General features: G+C 41.7%; 1 long non-coding RNA gene across 1 annotated transcript; it reads right to left on the bottom strand.

The window, feature by feature from the left end:
* Positions 1-8240: 8240 nt before the first annotated feature.
* Positions 8241-13873, bottom strand: LOC148112715 (uncharacterized). The gene is made up of 2 exons (XR_015729082.1): positions 13820-13873; positions 8241-8594 (listed from the first exon to the last, which is right to left on the bottom strand). It is a non-coding gene; the product is annotated as an uncharacterized LOC148112715 (long non-coding RNA).
* Between the last annotated feature and the right edge of the window lie 450 nt (positions 13874-14323).

Raw genomic sequence — 14323 nt, 5'->3', positions numbered from 1 at the left:
CCGAAGAGGTGGTTTAAAAAAATGCTTTGAAAAGCCTCTGACGATCCCAGTTGAGTTGCCTGATCGGCAGAAGCTTTTCAAAGCATTTTTTTTCTGCAATCTCTTAAGGTTGTAGAAAAAAATGCTTTTAAAAATTAAAAAAAAAAGTTGGCCACGCCCACCCAGTCACATTACCCACCACCACCACCAAACCACACCCACAAAATAAACCACGCCCACAGATCCGGTAAAAAAAATTAGAACCCATCCCTGTAGTGGATGATCACTTGAGTATGAACCAGCAATGTACAGCAGCAGCCAAAAAAAGCTAATACAATCCTGGGTTTGAGGCATAGAATCAAGATCACGTGTAGTATTAGTGCCACTTTACAAAACCCTAGTAAGAACACACCTGGAATACTGCAGCCAATTTTGGTCACCATACTAGAAAAAAGATGTTGAGACTTTGGAAAAAGTTCAGAGAAGAGCAATGAAGACGATCAAAGGCCTGGAAACCAAAACCATATGAAGAAGGCTGCAAGTTTTGGGTCTGGCTAGTCTAAAGAAAAGAAGAATTAGGGGGTGACATAATGGCAGTATTCCAATATTTGAGGGGCTGCCACAAAGAAGAGGGGGTCAAATTATTATGGCCGAAGCACTAGAGGGCAGGACAAGAAACAAGGGATGGAAGCTAATCAAAGAGAGAAGCAACCTGGAATTAAGGAGAAACTTCCTAACAGTGGGGACAATTAACCATTGGAACAGCTTGCCTTCAGAAATTGTGGGAGCTCCATCACTGGAGGTTTTTAAGGAGAGACTAGAGAGTGGTGGAATTCAATTTTTTTTTTACTACTGGTTCTGTGGGCGTGGCTTGGTGGGCGTGGCAGGGGAAGGATACTGCAAAATCTCCATTCCCACCCCACTCTGGGGCCAGCCAGAAGTGGTATTTGCTAGTTCTCTGAACTACTCAAGATTTCCGCTACCAGTTCTCCAGAACCTGTCAGAACCTGCTGAATAGCACTCCTGCTAGATAGTCACTTATCTGAAATAGTATAGTTTTCCCTGCTTGAGCAGGGGGCTGGACTAGAAGGCCTCCGAGGTCCCTTCTGGCTCTATCCTATTCTAAATTCTATTATAATTTCAATCAAAACAAACGTCACAAGGATTAACAACTAGCTGCCTACAGGTTCCATGTGCCTGATCACGAAACACAAAACAAAAATAAACAACAACAAGGCACATTTTTATCCATTTGTTTTTCTGCGTCCAATATTTCATATATTCATATTAAAGCAAAAGGGGGATTTCAAAATTCTAGAGACCGTATTTTGAGTGATAGAACAGTATTTATATATACACACAAACTGTAAAACATGGATTTATAAGTGCCAGATGAACTACCAAAAATAACTACGATAAATATAAAGTTCTAAAATAAATGTAAAAGGGACACTGATAGCAAACACAGAAGACTTGAAGAAGGGGAATCAGAAAAGGAGTGAAATAAGTTCTTTTTTTTTTCCCAAGCAAAATCTTTTTATCTCCATTGCTTTTTAATAGGGTTGTGATTCCACTGGCAATAATTTTGAATAAAACACCAGTGGGCAATGAATTATCCAAGCAAAGCACAAAAGTCTCCCATTTGCTCTAAATGGATGATTTGAAACCATACGGAAAATCATCTAGAGAAAAGCGATCACTTTTAAATATGGTTCACATATGTAAAGCCGGTATCGAAATGGAATTGCAACACTGGCCCAAAAAAGTATTGAACACTCAGATTAAACTGAATAATGGAATGATGCTAAAATCAAAGTGCTTACAATGGAGGAAATTTATAAGTATAAGCGAGTTTCAGAAGCAATCGATATTTTGCTCGTCGAAGTGAAAAAGGAAACCAACACCACATTTGTAATATGAGTTTTAAAAGTTTTAAAACTGAAGCTGCGAAAACAGTCTAAGTCGTAAATACTTGGGCTGTCCCTATAATATGCTATACAGCAGTATTGTTGATGGGACACAACTGAAAGGAGAGGCTTTAGACCACAAGAACTGCAAATCTTTGACAATACTTCATATATCTCATCCCCAAAAATGACACATATAATTTGTATTTACCAAGGAAAATTGGTGATCATGGTTTTTGCAAGTGAACTAAAGGTGAAATCAGGGGTCTAAATCATTGCATTAATAAAGAAAAGTAAACAAGTTAGGGAACTGGAGGCTAAAATATATGAAGAATGGTTGCAGGTACTGGGTATGTCTTTGACTGTGTGGATCACAACAAATTGTGGCAAGTTCTCAAAGAGATGGGAGTACCAGACCATCTTATTTGTCTCTTGAGAAACCTATATGCGGGTCAAGAAGCAAAAGTGAGAACTGGACATGGAACCACTGATTGGTTCAAAATTGGGAAATGAGTCCAGCAAGGCTCTATACTGTCACCCTGCCTACTTCACTTATATGCAGAGCACATCATGAGAAAGGTGGGGCTAGATGAATCAAAAGTTGGAATTAAGATTGCCGGGAGAAATATCAACAACCTCAGATATGCAGATGATATCACTCTAATGGCAGAAAATGAAGAGGAACTAAAGAGCTTCTTGATGAAGGTGAAGAAGGAGAGTGAAAAAGTTGGCTTGAAACTCAACATTAAGGAAAGTAAGATCATGGCATCCGGCTCTCTCAATTCCTGGTAAATAGATGGGGAAGAAATGGAGGTAGTGACAGATTTTATTTTCCTGGGCTCCAAGATCACTGCAGATGGGGACTGCATCCAAGAAATTAAAAGACGCTTGCTCCTGGGGAGGAAAGCTATGGCAAAGTTAGACAGCATACTCAAAAGCAAAGACATCACCCTCTCTGACAACAAAAGTGCATATAGTCAAGGCTATGGTTTTCCCAGTTGCAATGTATGGCTGTGAAAGTTGGACCATAAGAAAGACTGAGCGGCCAAAGAATTGAGGCCTTTGAACTCTGGTGCTGGAGAAGACTCCTGCGAGTCCCTTGGACTGCAAGGCGATCCAACCGGTCAGTCCTAGAGGAGATCAACCCTGACTGCTCTTTAAAAGGCCAGATCCTGAAGATGAAACTCAAATACTTTGGCCACCTAATGAGAAGGAAGGACTCACTGGAGAAGAGCCCAATGCTGGGAACGATTGAGGGCAAAAGAAGAAGGGGACAGCAGAGAATGAGGTGGCTGGATGGAGTCACTGAAGCAGTAGGCATGAGCCTAATTGGTCTCTGGGGGATGGTAGAGGACAGGAAGGCCTGGAGAAACATTGTGCATGGGGTCATGATGGGTCAGACCCGACTTGCAACTAACAACAACAACAAAGTCTAGTGAAAAGAAGGACTAGGGGGGAACATGATCACAATGTTCCAATATCAACAGGAGTGGCACAGAGAAGAGGGTCAACCTATTGTCCAAAACACCAGAAGGCAAGACAAGAGGCAATGGATGGAAACTAATCAAGGAGAGACCCAACCTAGAACTAATGAGAAATTTCCTGACAGTGAGAACAATTAATCAGTGGAACAACTTTCCTCCAAAAGTTGTGGGTGCTTCAACACTGCAGGCTTTTAAGAAGAGATTGGACAACATTTGTCTGAAATGGTATAGGGTTTCCTGTCTGAGCAGGGGGTTGGATTAGAAGACCTTCAAGGTCCCTTCCAACTATGTTATTCTGTTATTCTGAACATTAGAGAATTAAAAGCAATATTTAAAACTAAGCCATTGCAACAAATGAACATTTGGAAAGACCTTCCGTCTACATGGTCCATGACTTCAGATTTGATCCATCAAGAAGGAAACAGAGTGATTAATATTTGCAACACAAGAAAAAGCATTAACAACCATTGTTACCAAAATGGACATTAGGAAACAGCAAATGTTGATTATGCAAAGGGAAAACCAGGATTGTTGACTCCACAATCAGTACAGAAAATAAGACACGACATGAACAAGTGATAAAACAATGATATAAAAAAAAATGTACCAATGATGTATTAGGACTACCATAATCTTAAAAATATTCCAGAATAACCATGCAAATATTTTATGGATCTTCTGAACTCAAATAGGCCAACAACTAGAGCACAATGTGACAGATGTCACAATAGTTGAAGAAAAGCAAGTTTTATTTAAATTATGTAGCAAAGCTACCAGAAACTCACAGTAGCTCAAAAGATCCTAGAAAATATTTGTAGACCATCTGGACTTGCAGAGATTATGGAATTAAGTGGCAATTTTTTAAAAAACTCATAATTAATATAGTAGTAGATCTGTCACAGTAGAATTCTCCAAACAGCTGACAAAACTAGAATTATTTTTGATATATATATATATATAAAATGAGTTCAGAATAATTAGAACGACAATAAACTAAGAACAGGAAAGAATGAAAAAGAATGAAAGCGAACATTAAAACATGAAATTAAAAATAGAAAAAGAAAAATCAATATATAAGAACAACATGGACATAAAAATGTGGGTTCTCATGTTCTTCACAGAAGTTAGAAAAAAGCCATGGAAGATTATTGCAATATATTATTAGTGCAGTGAGATTATTATAAGGACAAAGATGGAAAAAATCAGTTATCAGGTTTCGATGTCGTCTCAAATAAATTGCATTTCCAAACAAATAGTCTTTGATGAAATCTTTCATTTATTAAGCACGACAATCTGTCCCCGATTAAGTCGTAGCCAACACTGACTTCCTGACCCCAAACCTTCCCTTTCCGTTCCCCAATTCTCTGTGTCTCAGTGGCCATCTTCCAAATCACTCTCCCCATATCTACTACTTCAGCTCCCAGGAATGTCCCCTCTCCCAACCCATCTCCTAGGGAATATTATCTTCAGGGAAAATAAGTAGGTGAAAAGTCAAGCATCCTCTTGCCAGCTGCCCCCTCTTCTCTTTATGGCAGCACTGGAATGAATGTAGTTTGAAGTGCTGACATCAGTATTATTCACGATGGAGGAATGGCTAGTGAAATTGACAGATTTTGTTGAGATGGATAAACTGACTTTTTTGATTAGAGAAAAGACAGATCTACATTTATTGGTGACTGGAGACCCCCTCATGGACTATTCTGCATAAAATGAAAAAAAAAAGTTTTTTGATTTATAGTTTCAATGATTATAGAGGATAGATTTTAGAAAGAAGAGAGTTATGCTGCAACTTGAGAGAGAGAGAGAGAGGTTAAAATACAATACTAAATTAGAAATAAGTGACCTCACAGTATTCAGGTCAAAGAACAGCTTGGCTTGGAAATATCACCTTGACTACTGCAACGCTCTCTACATGGGGCTCCCCTTGAAGAGCACCCGGAGGCTCCAACTGGTCCAGAACGCAGCAGCACGGGTAGTGACGGGAGCAGCATGGTGCTCCCATGTAACACCGCTCCTGCGCGAGCTGCACTGGCTCCCAGTGGTCTTCCGGGTGCGCTTCAAGGTGTTGGTTATCACCTTTAAAGCGCTCCATGGCATAGGGCCTAGCTATCTTCGAGACCGCCTGCTGCCACCGACGACCTCCCATCGACCTGTGCGCTCCCACAGAGAGGGCCTCCTCAGGGTGCCATCAGCCAAACAGTGTAGGCTGGTGACCCCCAGGAGGAGGGCCTTCTCTGTGGGGGCACCTACCCTCTGGAATCAACTGCCTCCAGAGATAAGGAGAATCCAAGACCTCAGTGCCTTCCGCCGTGCCCTTAAAACCTTCCTTTTCCAGCAAGCCGGGCTGGCCTAGTTTTTTAAGTGTTTTTAAGTGTTTTGTTTATTGTTTTAATTAATTAAATATATATATGGACTCTAGAAAGTGTGCAGAGAAGAGCAACAAAGATGATTAGGGGACTGGAGGCTAAAACATATGAAGAACGGTTGCAGGAACTGGGTATGTCTAGTTTGATGAAAAGGAGGACTAGAGGAGACATGATAGCAGTGTTCCAATATCTCAGGGGTTGCCACAAAGAAGAGGGAATCAAACTATTCTCCAAAGCACCTGAGGGTAGAATGAGAAGCAATGGGTGGAAACCAATCAAGGAGAGAAGCAACTTAGAACTAAGGAGAAATTTCCTGACAGTTAGAAGAATCAGTCCATGGAACAACTTGCCTCCAGAAGTTGTGAATGCTCCAAGACTGGAAGTTTTTAAGAAGAGATTGGATAACCATTCATCTGAAGTGGTGCAGGGTTTCCTGCCTGGGCTGGGGGTTGGACTAGAAGACCTCCAAGGTCCCTTCCAACTCTGTTATCCTATTCTATTCTATTCTATTCTATTCTATTCTATTCTATTCTATTCTATTCTATTCTATATTATGTAGTTATTTGGACAATTCTTAGTTTTTGAAATAAAGCTTTGAACTGACCCTTAAAATTGTCAACATTTGCTGAGCGTTTTTCAGAAAAGAATAAGACAACTTGTTCTTAAAAACAGCTCCTGAATGAAAAATTGCAATCATAGTTGGAAACTAGTTGGCTTACTTTAATATTACACATGTCCACCTTCAAAGAGGTCCTTTATATAGATCTACATGAGATAATAGCTAGCAGTGGGTTTCACATATTCTTACCACCAGTTCGCCGTGCGCCCAGCCTTCCATGCATGCGCCTTACTTGTGCATGCACCTTCCGTGCATACGCCCGGCCTCAAAAATGTGGCTAAACAGGACAGCATTACATCCGGGCAGGTGGGCTGACCCGTTCACAGTCGCCGCTACCAGTTCACTTAAACCGTTCTGAACTGGCTGAATACCACCTCTGATAACAGCACAACACTTAGCAGCTAGATGCTGTGTAAATACAAACTCCCAACAGCCCTAGCCAGAATGGATAAAGGATTCTGGGTGCTGTGGTTTAATAACTTCTGGATGGTAACAAATCCTTAACCCTTTCTACACCAGTGGTGGGTTGCTCCCGGTTCGGTCTGGTTCTATAGAACCGGTAGTAAAACTGGCGGTGTTGTGGTCCGCCAGCAGCCTGCGGAGCTGGCAGCGGAGTCGGACAGTGATGAGGCTGAGGAAGAACATGGGCCAGTCCTGGAGGCTGGGGAAGGCCCGGATGAGGGCTCTGTGTTGGAGGCAGAGATGGGGCCAGGGCCATCGGGGATGAGGTGTGGACTCCAGAGTCTCCAGAAACTGATAGGAGTGAGGCAGAGGAACAGGAGGAGCCTGTTCCTAATGCACACATGAGAAGAGCTGCCAGAAGGCAAGAGCAGCTCAAGCAAAGAGGACAACTCAGGAGTAGGGCCAAGAGATGATTGGCCCCTCCCATAGGGCTTAAAACAGACCAGCAACAGCGTTTGGGCTTTGCCAGAAAACAACGTTGGTAGCTTCGTCTTCTTCTTCGTCTTTGTCTACGTCTTGTATTTATTTTTGTATCTGTGACTTCTGAACATTTGCCGAGAAAGGCCTTTGGCAGTTTGCCTAATTGGACCAAGGTTTGCGATAGGACTGAGGAGTTTGTGTTGGGAGGAATTTGCTTTAATTTAGTTGAACGACGCTGGGAATGAAGTAATTCTCAGCTGTTCGAATAAAGTTTGTTTGTGTTTTCACTGATTGATTTTCCTACTACTTACTTGGGCCTGGATCACAACAGGTGGGAGGCTCTGCCCACCTGCCACGACGTCATAATGGGTGATCTGCGCATGCGCAGAGGATCTCACTCATGTGCACTCTCCCATTGCGAACCGGTAGTAAAGGTAAGTAGAACCCGCCACTTATTTAGAGATCACTTTTGGATTATTTATTTTTTTGAATCAAGTTTTATTGAATTTCCCCCCCACATTCACCGGCATCTTTTTTTGAACAGAGTATAGGCCATATCTTATCTTATACAATTTTTCAAGTTCAAATACATTTTACTCAATTACAATTTTGCCAAAATCTACCCTTTTCCCCCTATTTTTTCTTTAATTCATATCTCAATATTTCTATGCTTATTTGTATAAACAACATCTTCATTCGCTCTCACTTTTGGATATTTTTTAAAAACCAATGTTTTCCTCAGAAAAAATATTTCACATTCGTAACTTTTGCTTCTCTCTCTGAGAAATATTTCCTTACTCAGTGGCCAATCGATCTGCTATCCTGAACACCATTAAAATCTTATTTACTCTGTAAAACTCTTGTTCTAAATAGCATTTTAGACATGAGTTCAGTTCTTGTTCACCTATAGCAGACAAGCAGAATCAGCAGATAACAAGAACGCTGGATGTGTTCCATTGCAGAATCTGAATGTTCTCCTTTCCTGTTCTCCCTTTTCTTATAGATAGATAGATATCCATTTATCTCTTCATCTATAGCTGTCTTGTGTTTTCTTTGACTTTCTTTTAATACAGGAAACGGATTTCTTGACTTGATGAACGAGCACTGCCAGACCTCCTGTCCTCTGATGCTGGAACACCTGCTGCAGTCATAATGAAAACTGCCACTTCCTGAGAGAGAGGGATGGAAGAGGAAGGAGGAAGGAAGGGAAGGGAAAGCAGAGTAGGAGAGAAAGTAAGACAGGGGGGAAGAGAGGAGGAGAAGGAGAAGGGAAGGGGAAGTAGAGAAGAGAAGAAGAAGGTGGGGAAAGAAAGTTGGAAGGAGAAGAGGGAGAGGCTAGGTTTGAGGAAAAAGATTGCTGTACAATAAAAAAAGAAGATGAAGTTGTTGTTGTTATTATTATTATTATTATTATTATTATTATTATTATTATTATTATTATTATTATTATTATTATTATTATTATTATTGGTATTGTTGTTGTGTTACCAACCAGCAGAGTGTAGAGCACAGAGAAACGTTGCTGAGAGCAATGAATAAGAGATGTGCAAACTGGTTTATCAAAAGTTTACTTTATAGTGGAAAAACAATCTCATCGTCTTTAAATCAAATTCCAAGTCTTTGCCAGTAAATCAGTCCAGTACTTACAGATATCTTCTTACCTAACAAACAGTAGTTGGTTAGAATAACAAACTCACTCTGGTTCACAAACCACAATGGTAGCAGATCCATCAAACCGATGATAGCACAATGGTTGCAACTCCACACACTATGGTAGCTTATCATACTCTGGTAGCATATCATATCAGCTTCATCATCAAACTGAATACGTTACAATACCTTGCTTAAATACTCTCACAACCAGTCATTACCTAATTACAGCATGACTCAGCATTACAATGAATCAACAAGAAAACCTTTAAAGTAACATAATACATTTACAGATTAAAGTTACAGTACACATATATTGCCTGGATAACTCAAACCATATCCTAACAATTATTATTATTATTATTATTATTATTATTATTATTATTATTATTGTTGTTGTTGTTGTTGTTGTTGTTGTTGTTGTTGTTGTTGTTGTTGTTGTTGTTGTTGTTGTTGTTATTAGCTCAATTTATATGCCACCTGTCTCCGGAGACTCAGGGCTGCTTACAATGCATTTAAAAAAAAAAACATTATAAAAACATTTAAAAATTAAAACATTAAAACCCATTCACACCATTCATGGCCAGATCTCACAAGATCGTAACAGCGAGATCAACGGCCCCAGGCCTGCCGGAAAAGCCAGGTCTTCACCGCTTTTCGGAAGGCCAATAGGGTGGGGATGGTCCGGACCTCAGGAGGTAACTGGTTCCAGAGAGCTGGGGCAGCCAGAGAGAAGGCCCTCCCCCGCGGGCCCGCCAGCTGGCATTGTTTAGCTGATGGGACCCAGAGGAGACCAACTCTGTGGGATCTTACCAGTCGCTGGGAGCTATGTGGTAGAAGGCGATCTCAAAGTTAACCTGGCCCTGGGCCATGTAGGGCTTTAAAGGTAATAACCAACACTTTGAATTGTGCCCGGAGACCAATAGGGAGCCAGTGCAGAAGAATTGGTGTAATGTGGGTGTATCTAGGTGCACCCACGACAGCTCGCGTGGCTTCATTCTGGACCAACTGTGGAAGAAAGTGGAAGAAAGGCAGCTCTGAACAAACAAATATAAATATATTAGGAAAAAGAATGAATCGTTAAAGAACAAAAGAGGACAAATATGTACAACTAGCGAAGTTAGAATTTAGGGATAAATGAAGAAGGTATTTATATATGCAAGTATAGAAATACTGAGGTATATTCAAAAAAAAAAAGGAAAGGGGCAGAAGACGAAATTGACAAAAATTGTAATTGAGTAAAATGTATTTGAATTTAACTAATTGTATAAGATAAGAAACGACAAACACTAAAAAAAAAAGATATGGGTGAAGGTGGGAGAGGAGAAAAGAAAAAAAACGATAAAACTTGTTTAAAAAAAAAAAAAGAAAACTGCCACTTCCTAACGGATAAGTTGTTAAATCATAAAAAAAATACATTCCAAGAAATGTCTAATTTTAGGAGTGTCAAATACAAGGCCCGCAGGCCCGATTCAGCATGCAATGTGGTCAGATCCAGCCTACGGGGCCATCTTGGAAAATGTAAGGGGCTCACCCGCATTGCTTTGGCTCCATCTACCCAATGCAAAGAGGAAACATTGGGCCAGTGCGGCTTCAGCATGGTCTACCCAATATGAAGAGGAAACATGCCAGCAGTTTGGGGAGTGGTGTCAAGCTGGCCACGCCCACCCACTTGGACATGCCCACCCAGTCAGCCACACCCAGTGAGTGGCGTCAAGATGGCCACACCCACCCAGTCACCCACCTCCCCCACCCCGAGGTCAACCACATCCCTGATACGGCCCTCAACGAAATTGAGTTTGACACCCTCTCTAAAGGTTGAATCATGGCAACGCAACCAAACGTTAATCTGAGACATTTCATTGCTCATCCAAGCAACTTCATCAGTCAGAGCAAAATTAGTTCGGGAGAGAGTCAGAGTGTCATTGGCATGTACCCGCCTGGACTATTGTAATGCTCTCTACATGGGGCTCCCCTTGAGGAGCACCCGGAGGCTCCAACTGGCGCAGAGTGCGGCCGCGCGGGTGGTAATGGGAGCGACGTGGCGCTCCCATGTGACACCTCTCCTGCGCGAGCTGCACTGGCTCCCGGTGGTCTTCCGGGTGCGCTTCAAGGTTTTGGTTACCACCTTTAAAGCGCTCCATGGCTTAGGACCTGGTTATCTACGGGACCGCCTACTACCACCAATAGCCTCCCACCGGCCAGTACGCTCTCATAGAGAGGGACTCCTCCGGGTGCCGTCAGCCAAACAATGTCGGCTGGCGACCCCTAGGGGGAGAGCCTTCTCTGTGGGGGCACCTACCGTCTGGAATGAGCTCCCCCTGGAGATACGGAGGATCCCGGATCTGCGCACCTTCCGCCGCGCTGTGAAGACCTTTTTATTCCAGCAGGCGGGCTTGGCCTAATCTCTTCCCTTTTAAATATGTAAATTTTAATCTGTTTTTAAATTATTGGGGTGTTTTAATCTGTCTGGGCCAAAATAATTTAATTTGATTTTATCTGGTTTTTAAATTTTTTATGTCTATGTTATTTTATTGTTTGGCTGTTCACCGCCCTGAGTCCTTCGGGAGTAGGGCGGTATACAAATCGAATAAATAAATAAATAAATAATAAATACCAACTCTTGCCAAATTTCATTATTTATTTATTTATTTATTTTATTCAGCTTATATGCCGCCCTATCTCACAATGGGCTCAGGGCGGCTCACAACAATAAAACACAAGCCACAATAAAAATAAAGACTAAAATCTAAAAAAAATTAAAATTAACCCATTAAAACCCTTAAAACCCCGTCATCAGACCAGGTCAAGGGATTTGAAAAGCCAAGTTTTTAATTCCCGGCGGAAGGTGCGAAGGTCAGGCGCTAGTCGGAGCTCCAAGGGGAGTTGATTCCAGAGGGTGGGCACCCCAACCGAGAAGGCTCTACCCCTGGGGGCCGCCAGCCGCCACTGTCTAGCTGACGGCACCCTGAGTAGGCCCTCTCTATGAGCGCGAACCGGGCGATGGGATGTTGTTGCTGGCTGTAGGTGGTCCGCCAAATATCCTGGTCCTAAGTCATGTAGGGCTTTATAGGTCATCACCAGCACCTTGAATCTCACCCGGAGGGCAACCGGTAGCCAATGCAAACCACGCAGGAGGGGTGTAACATGGGAGTATCGGGATTCTCCCATCACAACCCACGCGGCTGCATTCTGCACCAGCTGAAGCCTCCGAGTGGTCCTCAAGGGCAGCCCCATGTAGAGAGCATTGCAGTAGTCAATTATGGCAATGAAGAGCCAATCATCAAGGTGTCTAAAGGTTAAATCATGGCAGCTGGACCAAACTTTGTTAATCTGAAATGTTTCATTGCTCATCCAAGCAACTTTATCAGTCAGAGCAAAATTAGTTAAGCAGAGAGTCGTTTTGGTGGAGTTGCCATGATTCAAGTTTTTTTGACAACTTTGGCCTGGATAATTGTATCTTCATTGACATATTTCAATGGGAGAATGAATAGACCACTCAGGTAAGCTACAGAGATGCATGCTTTGGGCTGGCTGAGGTGCATTAATGCTAGGTTTGACCAACAGAACCTAGAAGTGTAAAGCTTAAAAATGTTAGGAAGTTTGGAGAAAAAATATTGGTGTTGCATTTAGGTTTAATTTTTCCTTCTGTTCAGCGCTGTCTGATTCTTGGAGATTACCTGCACAAGTCTCTGCAGTTGCTTGGCATGGTGTTTAAGAAGTGTTTTGCCGTTGTCCCTTTCATGGAGATGAGATAAAGTTACTGGTCCAAGATCATCCAGCTGGCTTTGTGCTTAAGATATGCTAGAACCAGTGGTGAAATTCAAATTTTTTACTACTGGTTCTCTGGGCATGCCTTGGTGGGCGTGGTGTGGCTTGGTGGGCATGGCAGAGGAAGGATACTGCAAAATCTCCATTCCCACCCCACTCCAGGAGAAGGATATTGCAAAATCCCCATTCCTTCCCCAATCCTGGGGGAAGGATATTGCAAAATCTCCATTCCCACCTGACTCTGGGACCAGCCAGAGGTGGTATTTGCCGGTTCTCTAAACTACTCAAAATTTCTGCTACCAGTTCTCCAGAACCTGCTGGATTTCACCCCTGGCTAGAACTCATGGTCTCCAATCTATCCTGTATTAATCACTACACCAAAATTTCTCTTGGGTCATAGCACCGATGGTCTTTTTTGGGACACAAGGAACTCCTTCAATGGGACAAGGGCCACGTTTTGCAAAACTGGGGCCAAAATTGATATCCTAAACCTTGATTGAATCAATTTTACTCCTCAGAATTCCAGATCACCACCATGCTGCCAAAAAAACCTCCAACGAGGAAGTGAGAAGGCTCAAATAAGTGTCTTAAATTTCTGAAATAGCCAACTCAAAATGTGCATAAAGCCATATCTGCTTTGATTGTATCATGGTGTCTATGTCCATACCACCATTTAAAAATGGCGTCCACTGCCACAAGAAAATGATATATCCTATGATGAAGTCACAAAACTCTCACATACACATTTAAGAACTGTTAAGAACTCTAATACCCAAAGCTAAAGATGAAACTTGGAGTCTATCTTTCTCTATTAAGAAACTGATTTTATTTTCCTGAGATATTTCCTGCTCACACGGTAGAAACCAGGAGGAGGTACTGTAGATTGATTTAGTCACTGACTAGCAGAATTTATGGAAATGTGTCCCATATTTGATACGTCTTCTTCAGTGAAGTGAAGCCAATGTTGACATTTTCCTGTGTTTATTGAACCAATGTCTGAATGACACAGTTGTGTATCCAAGTAAGAATTTATAAATCACACACTGGGAACCTCGGATTGTAAAAGAATTGTAATGTAAGTGGTATATCAGTTCTACAATCATGTGGTTTGTTGCTTTATTTATTTATTCATTTATTTATTCCATTCATTCATTCACTTACTTTCTGTAGCCACTCATCTCAACCAGTGACTTTGGATGGCTTACAGTTCCAAAACTATAAAAACAATAAAAAAATATTAAAACTATAAAAGCATCCAAAATAAACATATGCAACAGCTGAGATAATTAATCAGTTAACAATAAAGCCAAAGAAATTAATGCACTCAGTGCCTCAGTCTCAGAAACATAGTCAGGTTTTTAAAGTTTTTAAATTACTATGAATGGTCAATAGGATTGGGGGGTCATCCTAGTCTCTGAGGGTAGAATATTCCCAGGGGTGCTATTCAGCAGGTTCTGACAGGTTCTGAAGAACTGGTAGCAGAAATTTTGAGTAGTTTGGAGAACCGGCAAATGCCACCTCTGACAGGCTCCAGAGTGGGGTGGGAACAGAGGTGAGTTTCAGCAGATTCTGACCAGTTCTGGAGAACCGGTAGTGGAAATTTTGAGTTGTTCGGAGAACCGGTAGTAAAAATTCTGATTGGCCCCACCCCCATCTATTCTCTGC

The sequence above is a fragment of the Pantherophis guttatus genome, chromosome 8, assembly GCF_059756535.1.
Source record: "Pantherophis guttatus breed Tessera chromosome 8, ASM5975653v1, whole genome shotgun sequence".
NCBI classification, from domain to species: domain Eukaryota; kingdom Metazoa; phylum Chordata; class Lepidosauria; order Squamata; family Colubridae; genus Pantherophis; species Pantherophis guttatus.
This window is presented reverse-complemented; position numbering and strand designations above follow the sequence as displayed.